This window comes from Rhopalosiphum padi, chromosome 3 (assembly GCF_020882245.1).
Source record: "Rhopalosiphum padi isolate XX-2018 chromosome 3, ASM2088224v1, whole genome shotgun sequence".
NCBI lineage: Eukaryota > Metazoa > Arthropoda > Insecta > Hemiptera > Aphididae > Rhopalosiphum > Rhopalosiphum padi.
In genome coordinates, this window is record NC_083599.1 from 62202572 (window position 1) to 62220033 (window position 17462).

General features: G+C 29.2%; 1 protein-coding gene across 1 annotated transcript in view; it reads right to left on the minus strand.

Moving 5' to 3' along the window:
* Window positions 1-14350, minus strand: part of LOC132924301 (galactosylgalactosylxylosylprotein 3-beta-glucuronosyltransferase S-like) — a 39096-nt gene extending 24746 nt beyond the window's left edge. The window contains exon 1 of the mRNA XM_060988527.1: window positions 14090-14350. The gene's annotated coding sequence lies outside the window, so the exon portion shown is untranslated. The remainder of the gene's footprint in view (window positions 1-14089) is intronic.
* Between the last annotated feature and the right edge of the window lie 3112 nt (window positions 14351-17462).

Below are 17462 nucleotides of genomic sequence, written 5' to 3' on the forward strand. Positions count from 1 at the left end.
AAAAAATAGAGTTAATAAATTTCCTTTTTTAAATATTATATACCTAGCTATTATTAAGTTATATTATTATAGTATTTCTAGCTATATGCCTATATTATATTCTTTATGCTCTAGAACTTATCTATAGACTACAATTACAATCATGAGCCAAAAAAGTTTACCAGATTTAAATTATAAAAAAACGCAGGTAATATGCCAAGAAAATGTAAAAAAAATAATTTTTTCAATTTTTAATATTAATAGATTAGAAACCAGTTTTTCCGTGTTATACTAAAATATCTTTTCCAACCTTCAAGTCAATTAAAAAATAACTAGTTATATATAAATGTTAATTATAATTGATGTAAAAATTAACTCGTTGACACTGTTAGTAAAAATGTCTTGAAAATATGTATTTTTAATTAAGATAACTATAATAATTGTATGAAAAAAAATAACTTGAAATTTAATACTGTTATTATTTTTTAGTCCATTAATGGACACTTTTTTTGGTCACTCATGAGTGACACACAAGTCATACGATAGTGTTCAGTCGTACAGGAACTATCGTATGCGACTGTACTAAAGTTTAAAAATATCTCAGTCCTAAAATCGTAATAATAATATTATAAGCGAACGATGAATATTAATCTTTGCCGGGTATACCTGTTATGAATGTGTACACCTCCTATATAGGTGTATTACGAGCATATAATAATGTAGGAACCAAATGCGTAGACCTCAATGTTAATCGACTATGTTTTAAACGCTAAAATAATGTATATTATGGGCATACACGATGCAAGAATACAAAACAGCGGCTTTTCGTATTATTATTATTATTGCGATGACGGGGCGACGATGATAAATGAAAATCGACGACGTTCGACCGATGACGGGCGCACGCGTATAAAATGACTGTCCTGTGTATAGTAATATTACAATATTGTAATATTTAATTGTAAATCATTATTATAAATGAAAAGTCGAGGGACGTCAGCTCCGACCACGGCCGCTGGCGTTGTGTATATGTAATATACTAAATATATAGTATTTACGCGTGTATTATAAACTAACTACTCAGCTATATGAAATGTTGTTATCCTTTTTTTAAGCATGAGAATTAAAATAATTTGTTTTTAATTATTATTTAAAAACTAAAATCTAAAAATTAAAAGACAATTTTACAGCGTTTCATCGTTATTAGCGGGCAGGTATAATACATGTATCAGAATAAGTTTTACTTTAAAAAGTAACTCGAGACTCGAGTCAATTAAAACTAATTGTACCCGGTTGACTGAATAATAACATTTCATTTACTTGCAAAGACTATTATTATTTCAATATTTTAAACACGAAAACTGAAATATAAAACACTAACAATCAAGTATATTATAGTCTTAATTATTAAAACTGTACGTACTACTTACCTATTCATATTTAATTTTAACTTATAACATTTTAAATTATTTTTAGTTTTTGGAAATAAAATATGACTTGTTTGCGTAAATGATGATTAATTTTGTATGTATAAAATAGAAATACATAATACCTGGTTCATTTTATATAATCTATAGAATTTTTATTATTTTGATTTGGTCATTGTGCACAATATATAATATCGTAGCGTATTGTCCGGCGTATCTAAGTATAATATAATGTCATTCATCATTGTCTGTAGAGTGTAGACTGTATGAGATTATATCAATAGATTCCTTAAGACTCTGTAGATGTTTATAGCTTATTTTGTTAAGAAGACGTTATACCCGCATGTGTTGTCTCTGTCTTACTAATGTAAATCATAGCAAATTTGCGTTCAGCAGAACACGTTTTGTTATGCTTTAATATTAGAGTTATGAATATTTTAGTTGTATTTAAGTTGTAATATTTTAAATAGCTATAATTCACTTTAAAATGATAATATCAATAAAAGCATATGCCATTGCCTAGATAATATTCTTACCTTTAAATTTGATTATAGGTAAATTTACTCTAATATTAAAGCTGACATCACAAAATGTGTTCTGCTGAACGAAAATTTGCTATGATCTACATTAGTAAGACAGAGACAACATATGCGGTATACGTCTTCTTAACCCTTATAGATTGTTAAAGGGTGGCTCATTAGTCATTCATGAATTTAGTTTTGGCTCGCGAAGAATTTTTTTTGTTTATTTAATTGGTTACACATTATATAGATAATAGATTATTAGAAATATGACATAATAAAATTATTACAAATATTGAAATATATTTAAAAAATAACAAATCTTAAAATTAAACAATTATAGACATTACATTTATCATCTTAATTGTGGACATATTTTTTATGTAAACACGTTGAGATTGATGATATTCATTGAAACGTTAGTTTTATGTTAGAATTTGTATAAATCTGTCTTCAGTTTTTTTATGTTTACATCAAAAATGTGTCCAGAATTAAGAAATAGAAAATCATAAAATAACCACTGTAATTATGGCTGTGTTATAAATTTAACTAAAGCTAAACGGAAAACCATAGAAAGATAGATTAATAACTCGAGCACAGTATAGCTAGTATTATGTATAACATATTATATTAAGTACTGTTAATTATTCCTATTATTAAAATTAATAAATTTTATACCTATAGCTTTTTAGCCGACTCTCGGCGATGATAAACAATATCACAGTGCTGACGACGTGCTGCATCTCGTTATAATAGCATTTTACTAATAGTTAATACTATAATGGATGATTACTGTGTGTGTGTGTCCGTTAATTAATATGTACACACGTGTGCATTATCGTCGTCGTTGAATTAAATTATTATTATCATTATTCATTACTATTATCTATATTGTAATACCGGTTGATGATGAAATGGAAAACACAACAATTTTTTAAAACAATCACCCGTCGTTTGATTATGTGTATATATAAATGAAAAAAATTCACACGACACACACACACAAACTAGCGCAAACACGATTTCGCACGAGACTGTATATTATAACAATATCCAGAGGACTTTAATATACATAATAGGACGGCGCTGGCATGGTGACTGCGGCATAGTATTGTAGTCATTACTGGCCTCCGGCGTGTTTGCGGATAGTGTGCGACGAGTGTATGGCCGTGTGGGTTATACGTATACCTACTCAAGATATATTATAAATTATAATGAAATAATGTAGCAACGACAACGCCGACGACAACAATGTAAAACGAAACAAGCATACAACTACGAAACGCCCGTATAATATAATGTATAATACAGTCTTACAAGTAATGGATGAAAAATTATTAATCGATACAGTATTTTTGAACCTATATAGTGTCCTAGTCACAATGGCGGATTTATATAGGCAGTGGCGTTTTACGGGGGAGGGGGGGTCGCCCATCCAGGGATTGATGCTTTAGCAAAATAAGAACAGAAAGCTTGATTTCATTTTATAATTTGACTATATTTATAAATGTATAGTTTATGCATATAAATATATAATTTAATCAACTTATTTTCAACCCCCCCCCCGCCAAAAAAAAAAGAAAATATTAAGTTGTAAATACCCCATTGTAGATACGTATATAAAACATCCGGGTGGCAAATTTCACAATAACGGCCCTCCCGCCAATACTGCAATTATTGCAAATTACACTGAATAATATAATATTATTACGGCGATACCCGATTGAGCGTGATCCATTTCTTTTAACAACCCAATTGAGCACAGAAAAACACACTCAGGGACGGATTGGGCCATCGGGAAATCGGGAAATTCCCGATGGACCGCGTGCGCTACCAAACTCTACGGCTGTGGCCTGTCGCAAACTAATAAGTAACAACAATTAGATATAGACGTTTTTTTCTTATTTTAAGTTGTAATTTTTTCTCATAGCAAGAATTGCAATTTTTAAATAACGAACAAAAAGCAATAGGTCAATAACTTTCATGAATAATAAATATTACTATATAACGCATATATCAGTATACATTTATAACAAAAAATAAATAATCATTATAACTTATAAGTAATAACAATAATTTTAATAAAAAAATCAACCTCCGTGAACAATAAAATCTATAAATAATTTGTTATTCCGTATTCGGGTGACGGGTTGTCGCCTGTCGGCGTTCTGTGGTGGTCGGCGGGTGACACTATTTTTTTATAACGAATTTCAATAATGCAAGTCGGCGTAGGTCTGAACAATAAGAATATTTTTATTTTAAATTTAGATTATTTATAATATTGTAATAAACACTGTCGAATTGAAATATTAGTTTACCAACTAAATAATTCATTCGTCTATCGTCTTTCAACACTTCGTTAATCAGCACCAAACAGTTTGCATATATTTTGCTAATTGGTTTTGGAACTTAATTTATTACAACGTGTACCTATTCAGTTTTTTAGTAGAGTAGGTAATTATTTATGAATATATGTATTTATCATTTTACAATGTATTTACTAATTATATTTCTTTAAATGTAAATATTGTAGTTTTAAATTATAAAATAAAATGGATATTAATAATGATGATAGTAAAAAAAACGAAAAGGTGGAGCTGAAAAAATTCGTGACAAAAACAAAAAAAAACTACTTTTAGAAGCAAAGGCTTCTAAAAGCATTCATTCATTTTTCAAGTTTCGGGATAACGAAGTGAGTTTATCTGAATTTTTTTATAATAATAATAATAATGACAAAAATATATTAATATTTAATAATATTAAATTATTAAAGTAAATTTTCTTAATATTTTCTTAAAAATTTTACAATGAACTAAATAAAAAATTAATGACAATCGTTAATTTATTGTACAGTATAAAATGCATTTTATTGACAAAGAATAAGAGAAACAAGATATTTAAGCGAAATAATGCAATAGGTATTCAATTTTTAATAATAAATTATATATTATATAATAATAAAAAATATAGGTACCTACATCATATAATTGTATTATAATTTATAATAATTATTGAATTAATTATTTAGGTATTTTATTGTGATATTTAATTGATAGGTACTTTTAAAAATTATTAGAAACACATTTCCATAATATAAGAATGATAGCTAATAGTCAACCTAAAAAAACATGATTGCTAGTTTTCCGCTAAAAAATTATATTCCCGGGCCGGTCTAAAATGCCAATCCGTCCCTGAACACACTCATTTCATGCAACGTTGTAAATATTTCGGCGGTTCAGCCATCAGCCATGTATAACAATAACACGTCTAATGATGAAAACTCAATTAATTATACCATTAATCATTAGATATTATAGGTACTTACGAATATTATTTGTTATCTACACATACGAGTAAATTTTATTTTTGTGGTTTTTGTGTAAAAGAAATTGTACACCGTTCAATGTCAAATCGGATTGTCTCGTTGTTATCCTAGAGTAACTTAAACTCAACTACCAGTCGTTGCACTGCACTTATCAATTACTCAACGATTCTGACATTGTTATGAAAATGTAATAAAGCAAATTGTACAAAATTTCAAAATCAGCAATTAAAAACTGTGGTCATATTATTTATTTTTCATACAGCGTAATAAACTATTAATAGATATTCTTAACATTATAATTTTAGTAGAAATATAAATATCAACATATATAGTAAACATAGAATAAATCAATAAAATAAACGCATTCAAAGCTCAGCTATAGGAAATAATATTAATGAGTAAGCCTATTATATTTAAAACGGATTTGTACAACTAAAGGACTATCGAACGACCAATGAATACTGAATAAAATCAGAACAATATGATGGCACGGGAGATATGCAAAACGTTTCACAAAATGGTCAAAACGTCATAAAAAAATGATCATTATTATTATTTTTTTTTTTTATATATATAGCTGCCCATTATTTCTATACACCAGCCACCCACTGCAGTCATATTCGCTATATACATATATCGTATTATATTATTATATAGTTGTTTTAGTAAGATTGTAGTAATTAGTACACGATACATACCTACGACCATTATTATAACTATACTACAATATAATATATATAATACAGTGCGTATAACGGTACGAGCAGTTCAAACATAATACCTACGTGCCTATATTTTGCTTGCGTAACGAAATAATGACCCATCGCACGCTTGAACGCAGGATGCGCCAGCCACACACCAACACGCACACATACGGCACATCCACATGCCCACATACGCACACGAACACGAGCGCGAGTACATGACGAGGTACACGTCATTGGTCTATATGCCGCAGCGGGTGCGTATGTACGACTGGAGTTCTCAGATTTTATTCATTATTCGCGCCAGGTCGGCTACGATAATATTGCATGCTCTCGTGTAAACATATATAATATATATTATAATATAATAATATCGTCGTTATAAATGCACTATTAATGTGCAGTGGCCGGGATGGGCGTATACCCGACGACAGAGCCGAGTCGCGCCAACCGGATATAATAATAATATACGATCCATATTATAACGTAGTAATGTTATATAGGCACATATGTCGTATATATATATATATATATGTTATGCGAATTTGCGTTGTGTGCAGCAGATATTATGTGCATCGGTTGCATTCGTTGAAGTACACGCCATGTTTCTATAAACAAAGATCACTAGAAGAAAAAAATGTTCGGCTTCGTATTATGGAAATTCTAAAAAAAAAAGTTCTAGCAAAAATTTAACTCTTTTCACTCTTTATAATTTATATAGGTACGATTTTATTGTTATACATACGATTTTAACATTTTTCCTAATATCTGGTATGTAATATAATGATTATATGATTATCATTTATCATGTTATAATAATAATATGTTGTTATTAGTTAAAAGATAGTTATAACTTATAAACGTATAATTAATATTATAAATTCTATAGTATTTATAATCAATGACATAACCTATATCACTATGCAATATATGCCAATATCACACAATTAATGTATACATACTTAAACTTAATACTAATAAGAGGCGATCGGAATTAAGAAATAACTTTGAAACAGATAAATAATAATCATTTAATTTATTTATTTGTTTCGTAATGATTACATTTAGTTTTCTAAACATAATCATTTTTTTATACATCTATAATATTTTATGCACGAAGGTATTTACACAAAATGAGAACTTAGAAAGAGAGAATACGCTGTAGGAATACATCGACAGCATAAAGATTTTGTAAGAATACACAAATATCTGTTGTAATCGAGAAGACTGCAAATAAGATATAAATAATAAGGTAGTAAGGTACGCCTTATTGTTAATATGAACACTTGGACACTTTTAAGCCCTAATGACAAATACACATGTACATACTTACTATATAGTATATTAGTATATTATATATTAAATATATTTGTATATATATTGTACTCAATATGTCTATAATAGTATAATATAATAAATGTTGGCGCAAATATAGGGGGGAAAGGTCTTGACATGTGCGGGATTTAGACTAGACCCTCTATACGTTTTTGACAAGTCACCCCAGTTCAAAAGTTAGTAGTAAGTATTAATCATATAACATTTTTATAAATTAAACCCAATTACAAATATATTGAAAAAAATAATTATTTTTGTGATATGATATTAAATTTCTGATAAATAATATAAACATAGATAATAAGAAAGGATTATTGTGTTTTATCTCGTCATTGACAATTTGTTTAGAAAATCTGTTACAATTGAATTTTGAATGTCTTTTTCAAACCTGATAAATAATAGGTTATAAACAGATAATGATTTGACTTTCTCACACCCGTGAACTAGATATACACATCTTAATTCATGCTCAAGCCTCTCGACGATCATTAGTGACCGAATAATGCGTTAAAAAAAAAGATGAATTTTATTAAAATAAAAATATATATCTAAATTTAATAATTTATGTTTGTATACCAATAACTAAAATCATTGATTAAGGAGTATGGAGAATATGGGGCTATTTTCACGGATTTCTCCCTGATATAATGAACTTGAGTTCTTCTCAAAAAATTGGGATATTTGCGCTCATGAATAGGTATATATGTAATAAGTATATAATTTTAGTACAGTCAATTCAAATTTTCAACACTTCTCTTTAATTTTCTCTTAAAATTATGTGCGGTGCAAAAGCAAAACTATAGATTATAAATAAAAAATTACAAAACCCCGCTATACGCAATACGTATCTGCAATATCAAAAAAAAATATCTTGTACAAATGACATCTTAATACATTTTCATCACTTTCGTTTAAAGCCATAAAGACTTTATTTTAGTGGAGCTACCTCACCTAGATAGTATCTGAAACAATATTTTCGTGGGGATATTCCCCTCTATAATTACGACAATAGCGGCGCAGTGGACAATGACGCCGAATGAAATTGAAACAGTTCAAATAATTTGATTGTCCCGCCCACCCTTTTCCAATTTACCACCTCATTAATACTAGTTTTTTCTAAGCATAATTATAAATAAATATACACTTATATACCATTTTAAGTATAAATAATTAACGACATTCTTGTATTGAATACAATTATAGTTAAAATACTAAGCACTCTGCAATGCTCTAATATTTACCAACTCACCTATCCAATTTTTAAGAAATTTTAATTGAACTACCTATATAGTGCGTGTTCAGCGCCACTGGTAGTAGGTGAAAGTTCATAGATCAAACGACATTATAGAGATACCTAAATGTTTAAATCTACAATATTTATTTTATACCAACTGTCATATTGTACCTAATGCAATCAAATTTCCGATATTCTCGTACATATTATAGTAAATTATAAAATGCCATTGATTATAGAAAATCAGAAAATTTCAAGGACATTCACGATGATGACAGACTCCAACGATTCCAGACGCTTTCGGACATACTTATAGAACTTTTAGAAACATTGCATTTTTGATATAATCGTACGTATTTTCTTGTGTTGTTGTCTGTTGTTGCGAATAACTATAAAAAAAACACAATTTATACCACGTAATGATAAGTGTACACCGATAATAAATAGTAATATATTAATATTATAGTAATACTATATAGTAAAATATAGTAATTATTATATTATATATTACTTTTGATAACACTGCATATTATTATACAATACACAAAAGAATGTGTATTAATTTTAATAACTTTAACAGATAGCGAAAAAATGTTCATGAAACTAACTGTTTACAATATCCAGCGTTTCAATAATTGTGTATAATATACGAAAACAAATAACAATTCACAGCTGCGTCGTCAAAACTCGTTTGTATTTCTTATCTATAAGCGTGCTTATACAGGGTCAGAGACTCACCCAAGGTGGATCAATACACCTCGGACTCGCCAAACTTTTATCTATTTATCGTGACATTATTCAAATTTAGGGTTTTTTTTTAATATTTATGTACGTATCATCAAAATTGAAATTCAAACGAGCAGTTTAGGAGTTATTATATATTGAAGAATAATAGTCCAGAAATCATAGCAAAATATATCTAGAAAATGTAGGGGGTTTATAGAATCAATGATATCAAAATTAAAATTTATAATAACTATTTTATAATTTTTAAAAATGCTGTTTAAGTTCACGAGACATGAATGTAATTACTACATTGTAATATACATTAGGTACATTGCACATTTGTACAACCAATATATTCTACACCTTATATCATGCCTATCATGGACTTTAATTCTTGATATGTAGGTAGCTAATTTAGTTACCTCGGAAACTTTACTCGTTAAAATGTTGACTTTCTTATTTAAATTAGTATTTTCAAATAAATAATTTGCTCAACAGTTTACTAGTTCACAGTAACAAAAAGTGGTTATGACTTCTCATTTAAAGATATAAAATTTGTATACACTTATTATTAGGTTTATATATTTATAATCAACATTTGACAGAACATAATAATGTTATGTATAATTATATATTATATTATTATCTATAATTATTATTATAGTATAATAGTTATTATACTATTTTATATTTACAATTATTGTTATTACGTATGCCCTATTTGACCCTGCACGTCACTGTACATATGAACTATTTAACATATTAGTACTTAATACCTATTTAGTCATAAATTGGGAAACGATAAAATCAGAAAAAAATATGCAATATCTCTACATTCACAATGTTCTTGATTAGAACACTATATAAAAAACTACGAAATATTTTCCAGCACACATTATTACTATAATATTCTATACATTAAAAATCGTCACTTATCTATTTAATCTGAGATGTCTAATTTAATCCACTACAGAACAGTTATAAATACCTAATATCTTCAACAATAAATGTTTGAAACTACGAATCTGAAGATTTTTTTATGAAAATACTCATATGAGGTAAACAAATTGTGTTTATAAATAAAACAAAGGGATGTGTTTCGGAATTTTTATTGAGAGCGGCACTGCGATACTTTTTACTTATTGTAATAATATAATATATTTCAAGATGACTATTATTATTATTATTATTATTATTATTATTATAATTAATTATAATCCTAAATATTATAAAATATATACCCAACATTATAAGTACTGGTTACAAATGTCCGCAGCATTTTTTGTACTTGCAGATTTTTTTACCAGTGTCGTATTTTTCATAGACCTACGATGTATAGTAACAATTCTATAGGTATACGACATACGTATAGTATGTACCCACACAAAACATGATTTATTTATTATATTATTAAACGCTCCCGATTGCACACCCACAATAATTATAATTATATCAAATAAGTAACGGCTATTGTCCGGTTTGGATTATGGGATCGTGTGTACCAGACTTGATTGTATTTTTGGTCGATAATAATTATTTTCGTTTATACACTACACAATATATATCTATTATATATTATAACCGCGCGACACGCAGCAAACTAGCAGTGGCGACAGTATAGAAGGCTTTATTATTATTTCTTGGTGACGGGCCCTAGTGCAGTACTGCAGTGCAAAATGGACGTATGCGCAACGTCTCGTATAACATATATCACACGGCGCGTGAAAAACTTCAATTTCAGTTATTTCAGACATTACATAACATAATATAATGATGGTGTTATTTTATCTCTTTTTCCTGTTTCGCAGGGGATGTTGCAAACAACTGTATATACATACGTTAGAGCGGAATCGATTCAAAGACCCTAATATTATAGTATACAACAATAATTGGAATGGTGCTAAGTCGACGCTTGGACTGGGAGATTTTCATCGGCGCAAGGACGGCAGTTGCTGATTGAACAAATCGTAAAAATATAATCAAAAATATAAGATGTGAGGTCTAACGATCCTTCGTACGGGAGTCCCTGTGGGGCTGTGAGACATGTGATATAATGGTACTGAAACATTTATTTGCCGTCCAATATTACGTAAGTGCGTGCAGGCAACTGTGTTTATTAAATTTGGCGAAAAATAAAATTTAAATTCCTAATATGGAAAATATCTAGAGTATATATTCTATACTAATACGTGTATATTATGTAGGCTGCGTGAACCATGTGTGCCTATCATTTAATTTTATCTCCTCTAGATAAAAATCATGTTAGACATGCGCTTTATCGAACACCATTTTTTATTCTCGGACTTAGATGTCAATAATAAATAATAATAATTAATATTATGTCATCAACATAATTTAAACCACATAAAATATATTCAGTAGCCATGGCAATACTGACTTCGAAGTGTGACCCAGGAATATGTGAGCTTATTCATTTATTATATAATTAATTAGGATCTAAAGAATATTTGAATATTTATAGCAAGCTTTTAGGAACATATAAATATAGAAATAATTAGGAATATAGCAATTAAAAATATAATTTTTCAAATTAAGGTGATTTTAATTTAACATAAAAAATTACTCAGTTCTTTTATTTATAAATAAAATCCAGTGGTTCTATTTTAACGATTTTTATTTTTTATTTTTTATCGTAAAATCTATTGCTAAATAAGCTCATTATTAAAAAGGATTTTTTTTTAATTAAGAGAAGTTAGTCAAGTTAGACTCTTGAACTTGAGTAACCGGGTTGCTGCCATATATTTTTAGTATTTTAAAAGCTGAAAATGTTGATGGCTAGCACAGTAGTTTATAATTTAAAACAGTAACAACTGACCATATTAATATATTAATACGTGGTAATAAATCGACAACAAATAGAATGTTTTTGTTAATCTATATCCGGTAATAAGTTAATGTTTGCGCTTATTGGTTATTTACTATAGTTATGTTAGTTGTGTAGTTATATATTAACATAACAATATATTTTGAACGGTTCGAGGTAGTATACCTAACAACGAAAAATAATGCGTAATGTAATACAATACGAATGCACATTTCACCAAATAGAATAGGCATTGCCGCCGTAGCGAAACATCTTTACCGTCCCTTATAATACGGATGGGGTTTTATCTACGTACCTATTACCTACATAATAAATATACACGCACAGATATATACATATACACCGTGTTATGTATGTAATAAAATAAAATCGTTCTACGTGTTGCTGGTGTGGATACACTAATAAACAGTACAAACTATAGACAGCACCTCAGGCACTTTTACGCAATAACATAATATTATATTATTCGAACGGAGTTGTATAACAGCAAGTACCTATAATGACTATCGGCAAATTTTTTTTTATGTATACTTAATATTATACGTATAGGATTATTGTATAAGTGCGTGCATGTGTGTGTGTGTGTGTGTGTTATTGATGTGTAGCCGCCGACGTGGAGCTGCATATCGATGACGACTAACTGGACTGGTTTTCGTCTCAAACGACCACGAAATTCGCTTTTACACGATGTTCTGATTTCTAGGACCTACCACACGTTTTTATAACCTTATTACTTTGCATATTATATGTGACGTATACCTATACTATATAATATAAATACACTCACGCGAAGGCAAATATAAACACGTTATAATCATATAGTCTGCCAAAAACCTGTTATATAGTGAAAATTCACTAGTTCCGTGATATCTGTACGCATCATATACATACTACTTACTCTTATACATAAAAGTAATATACAATAAGATAAAAGTGTCATGATCATCGCATAGTAAGAACATCTGCAGCGATAAATCGTATTTGATATTGCTCACTTTTACGCTTATGTAATAAGTGCGTGTGATATGAACCTAAATAGATATAAGGTCCAGCAAAAGCGCCCGAGAATAACTAAATTTTGAAAATAAATTCTGAATGAGGTGATTATAAGATAACGATATCTTTTAGAAACAATGATAATCGTAAAGTTCGAGGAACTAGAGGTGAGTAGAGCCTAGTTTACTCAAAACACTGTTAGTGAAGGACGCGTTTGAATCTTGGATACATCGATTTACAATATTACACATTTATTTTATTTGGAATATCTTGTACTTGCTATGCAATATACAATGATTCTATTGAAAATTACATATTACATAAGACATAAGTATTCAGAAAAATCAAAGCATGAAGTAGGTGGGTACCACTTATCTACACAGCTAAATATTATTTAATCCTAGAACACTTGCCATGCGTCAATTCGACGAACATTAATAGTTTTATTTTGATTGTTATTAGCATATTTACACTGCGCTCTTCTAACTCCCGTCTATCACTCATAAATATCGTGAGGTATTTCTGATTCCTCGAGATCACGTCACCTATTCTATTCGAAACTCGTCGATTTGTTGAATGCAACAATGGTAAACAATAAACGAATATAGCCAACAAAAATACTAATACCTACCTATATTTAATTAAGTTAATATTCTACTATTTTCAGACTTTTTTATCCTTATGATTTACGAATAATAAAAAATTAAATCATAGATGATATAATAAATGAAAGTATATTTTAGTTTATTTTAAGAAATACGGTTAAAACTCACGGGGAATAACATAGTTTATATTATTAATATATCCGTCGATTTTACGAATGATAAGCAATACAGGTATACGTTCTAGGGTTAAGCCTCACTACGTTATGTTATTCTGTCGAGTTCACCGATGATAACCATACAATGTATTGCAACCTCCTAAATGTTGCGTCTCTATAGACATTGTAATCGTACTCACATATAGATACGTATCGTTTATAAATTAAATCACTTACCCCTTATATTATATACCGGAGACGACGGTCAGATATCGCGGCCGAATCCAACAGAGTTAATTACTTGCACCGCAGCGAACGTTTTAGATCGAGTATGACGACGACATCACTAACGAACGTCCGAATGCGCGGATAGATATAAAATATTAGTGAAAAACAATAACGATTATATCATATTATTATACTACGATCGTATACATCATGAATCACAAGCCGTTCCGAACGATACGAATAAACCTGTACGACTGACGGCCGGCCGGCTCGCGTGAAACGTATATAGGTAATGGTAGGTAAGTAGGTAGGTTGGTAGGTACCTATATTGTGTATATAATATATAAGTAGGTGGTACGACGTAATGATATTCGACTGGCTCGGCGGCGGTGGTATTATAAAATCATCTCGGCGGCTGACAATTATTATTATCATCATCACCATCATCGTAATAATAATCGTATAATCATCATCGTCGTGATATCGCATTGACGGCTGCGGTGTAGAAATCGTCGGGTCGTATATTTGGGCAAAAAAATAAATATCAAACAATAAAACAACAAATTATTTTCGGCTGAAACCGTTGCGGCTGGCGATCGGGACGCAACGCATATAAGACACTATTATTGTAACACGACGGATTTTAAGTATTTCGTGCCTGGTTATTCGCACATAGACGTATAGACGTATACAAATAACACGATCGTGTAAAATTGTACATTTTCCGATTTTCTTGCACTCGTATCGGAATGCACACACACACTTGGAGCTACAGACGGATGCGATCTCGCGGATAACCACCGTGCCGTTAATATAATATAAATTATAATCGTTATTATGCTATATTGTATGCGTCGTCGTGTGTGTGTGTGTGTGTGTATGTGTAAGCCTACTTGTGTATTTTAACAGATTTTTTTACAACGACATTCGAGTGCGTTGATAAAAAAAGAAAAGAAAATGTTTGAATAGTAGTACCTAAGACACGACATAATATTATATTGTTGTTAGCACGTTCGCATAAACTCGAAAGCCAAAACAGACAAAATAATAATATTATAGTATATTGCTGTAAGTACAATAAAGCATACAATGCGTATAGTCTTGCGTAGATATATATTATTATTATTATATAGGTACCGTGTCGTGTACTCACGAGGACCGCACCGCCACCTCTACTAACTGCCACAGCCACATCCACAACGATCGGCAGACGTCATCGTTATTTCGTAGTTGATGATTATAAATTTTATTATACAACTATAATATAGACAAAATTGTATAAGTAATATGTATATATTATATAGGTACAAGGTGATTCGTCAAGTATACTCACCAGTCACCCCTCACCCATTCTTTTTCTCCAATAATGAAGTTATTCAAAATCTGATTCTCAGAATTTTGAAATAATATATAATTTATCCCTCACGACCATATTTTTAAATTCTTAAGATTTTGCTGTACTACTTAAGAAATGTCATATGGTAATACAAATTTATTGATTACTATAATTTAATGATTACTATACAAGAGAGTTATTTAGAGGATCATTTTTCTGAAAATGTTGAAGTATCAAAATCAAAATCCCAACAAGTAGTTTTAAGTTACTTAACTTTGTAAAGATATTAGATCTATGATAATGAGTTTGAAACATATGGGATCTATGGTGATAAAAAAAAATTAAGTAATTAATATTAAAATCTATAAACATTTATAATTTGTAAAAATAGTCTAAGTATAATAAATACTAGACACAATATTACGTGTAATATATTTTAATTACTATTCTATATTTTTAAGAACTATTATTATACTTAGTATACTAACATTTTAACAACTGAAAAATTACTTTATTATTTTTAATATTAGATGTCTAAATTCAAATTAAGGAAAAAATTATCCAATCAAAGAGGGGAGGGTTCTTATTTAAAAACAGAAGTTTGTTTGTCACAACTCACAGAACACTCCTGCCCCCCCCCACCTGTCAATGGATTATAGAAAATTTTTATAGTCATTTTTTTATATTTATACAGATATCTGTAAATAGATATGATTTGAAAAACTAAATGAATACCTATACAATAGTTCGATTGTAACTTAATTCATATATATCTTACCCGTCCACTAATTTAATATAATATAGTTTATAATTAATTTACTGAAAATATAAATAATGTGCGCCCCTTAAAAAATTTCTGGACCCGCTGCTGAATACGAGTACCTTATCTACGTCGTTAATGGTGTACTCTGTGCGCTTTATAAAACATAGTATATTGATAATTATTGCAGACTATATTAACGGCAGGACAGGGACTCGTTGGTAAAGTGCATAGTATAATAATACAGTGAAACTTCCATACAACGAAGTCGAATAAGCAACAAAAAAAAATTCGTAATATGGAGGAATTCGTTAAATAGAATTACGTATTCATTAACAATGAAGATCATAGTTCTTAAAAATATTTCGTTGTACAGAAAATTTCGTAAAATGGATGTTTGTTATATGGAAGTTTCACTGTATAAGATTATTGTGTAGTATATTTTATACACAGACGGCTATGTTTATAACGTTGAGTTCGAGTAGAGCCGTAGAGGTATACTATACTTGATGGAATAATGACAATATAATGTATTATAGTTAATATAGCTACAATACGTAGTAGGTATATAATACATTATAATGTATAAATAAAGCGCATTTGGTCACTGCCACCGACCAACAAAAACGGATATTGTTTTTTTTTTTAAAAATGTAATTTTTAAAATATACAAAGCACCTTTCTTGTCTGAAACAATGAACAAAACATACCGTCCAATCACGGCGTATAAAGTCGGTTATAATAATATTATGTACATCGTACATGTACCTAAATGATACACGATGTACCTTGTACCTACAATCTACATATACCTATATTTCAACACTATAGGTTTATTATATTATTGTTTTACATAACCAAATAAGAAAGATCGTCTATAATATAATAATAAATAATAATACTCATATATAATAATTATTACAAAATATCTGCTCGCAGTGCATTCGCGATACTGTACGACGTGCTATTCATTAAATATTGTGACCCGAAGGTAATATTGACGTTTACAAATCATTAACTATTGCAGTACATGGAACTATGGAAGATGGAAATTATGTATATATATATATTATAGACCAGGGGTGGCGAACCTTTTTGGTGTCAAGTGCCAAATTTTCCCAATCAAGGTTTGAAGATTTTTAACGTGTCCAAAAGAAATTCAATTTTCTAAGGATAAAAATAAAGTTACTAATTAGTGATTTATTATATATTATTTTATTAAGTTAGCACGCCTTTTTTTTTAATTATAATTTTTAAAATGTATATAATCTGTTTCTTTGAATTTT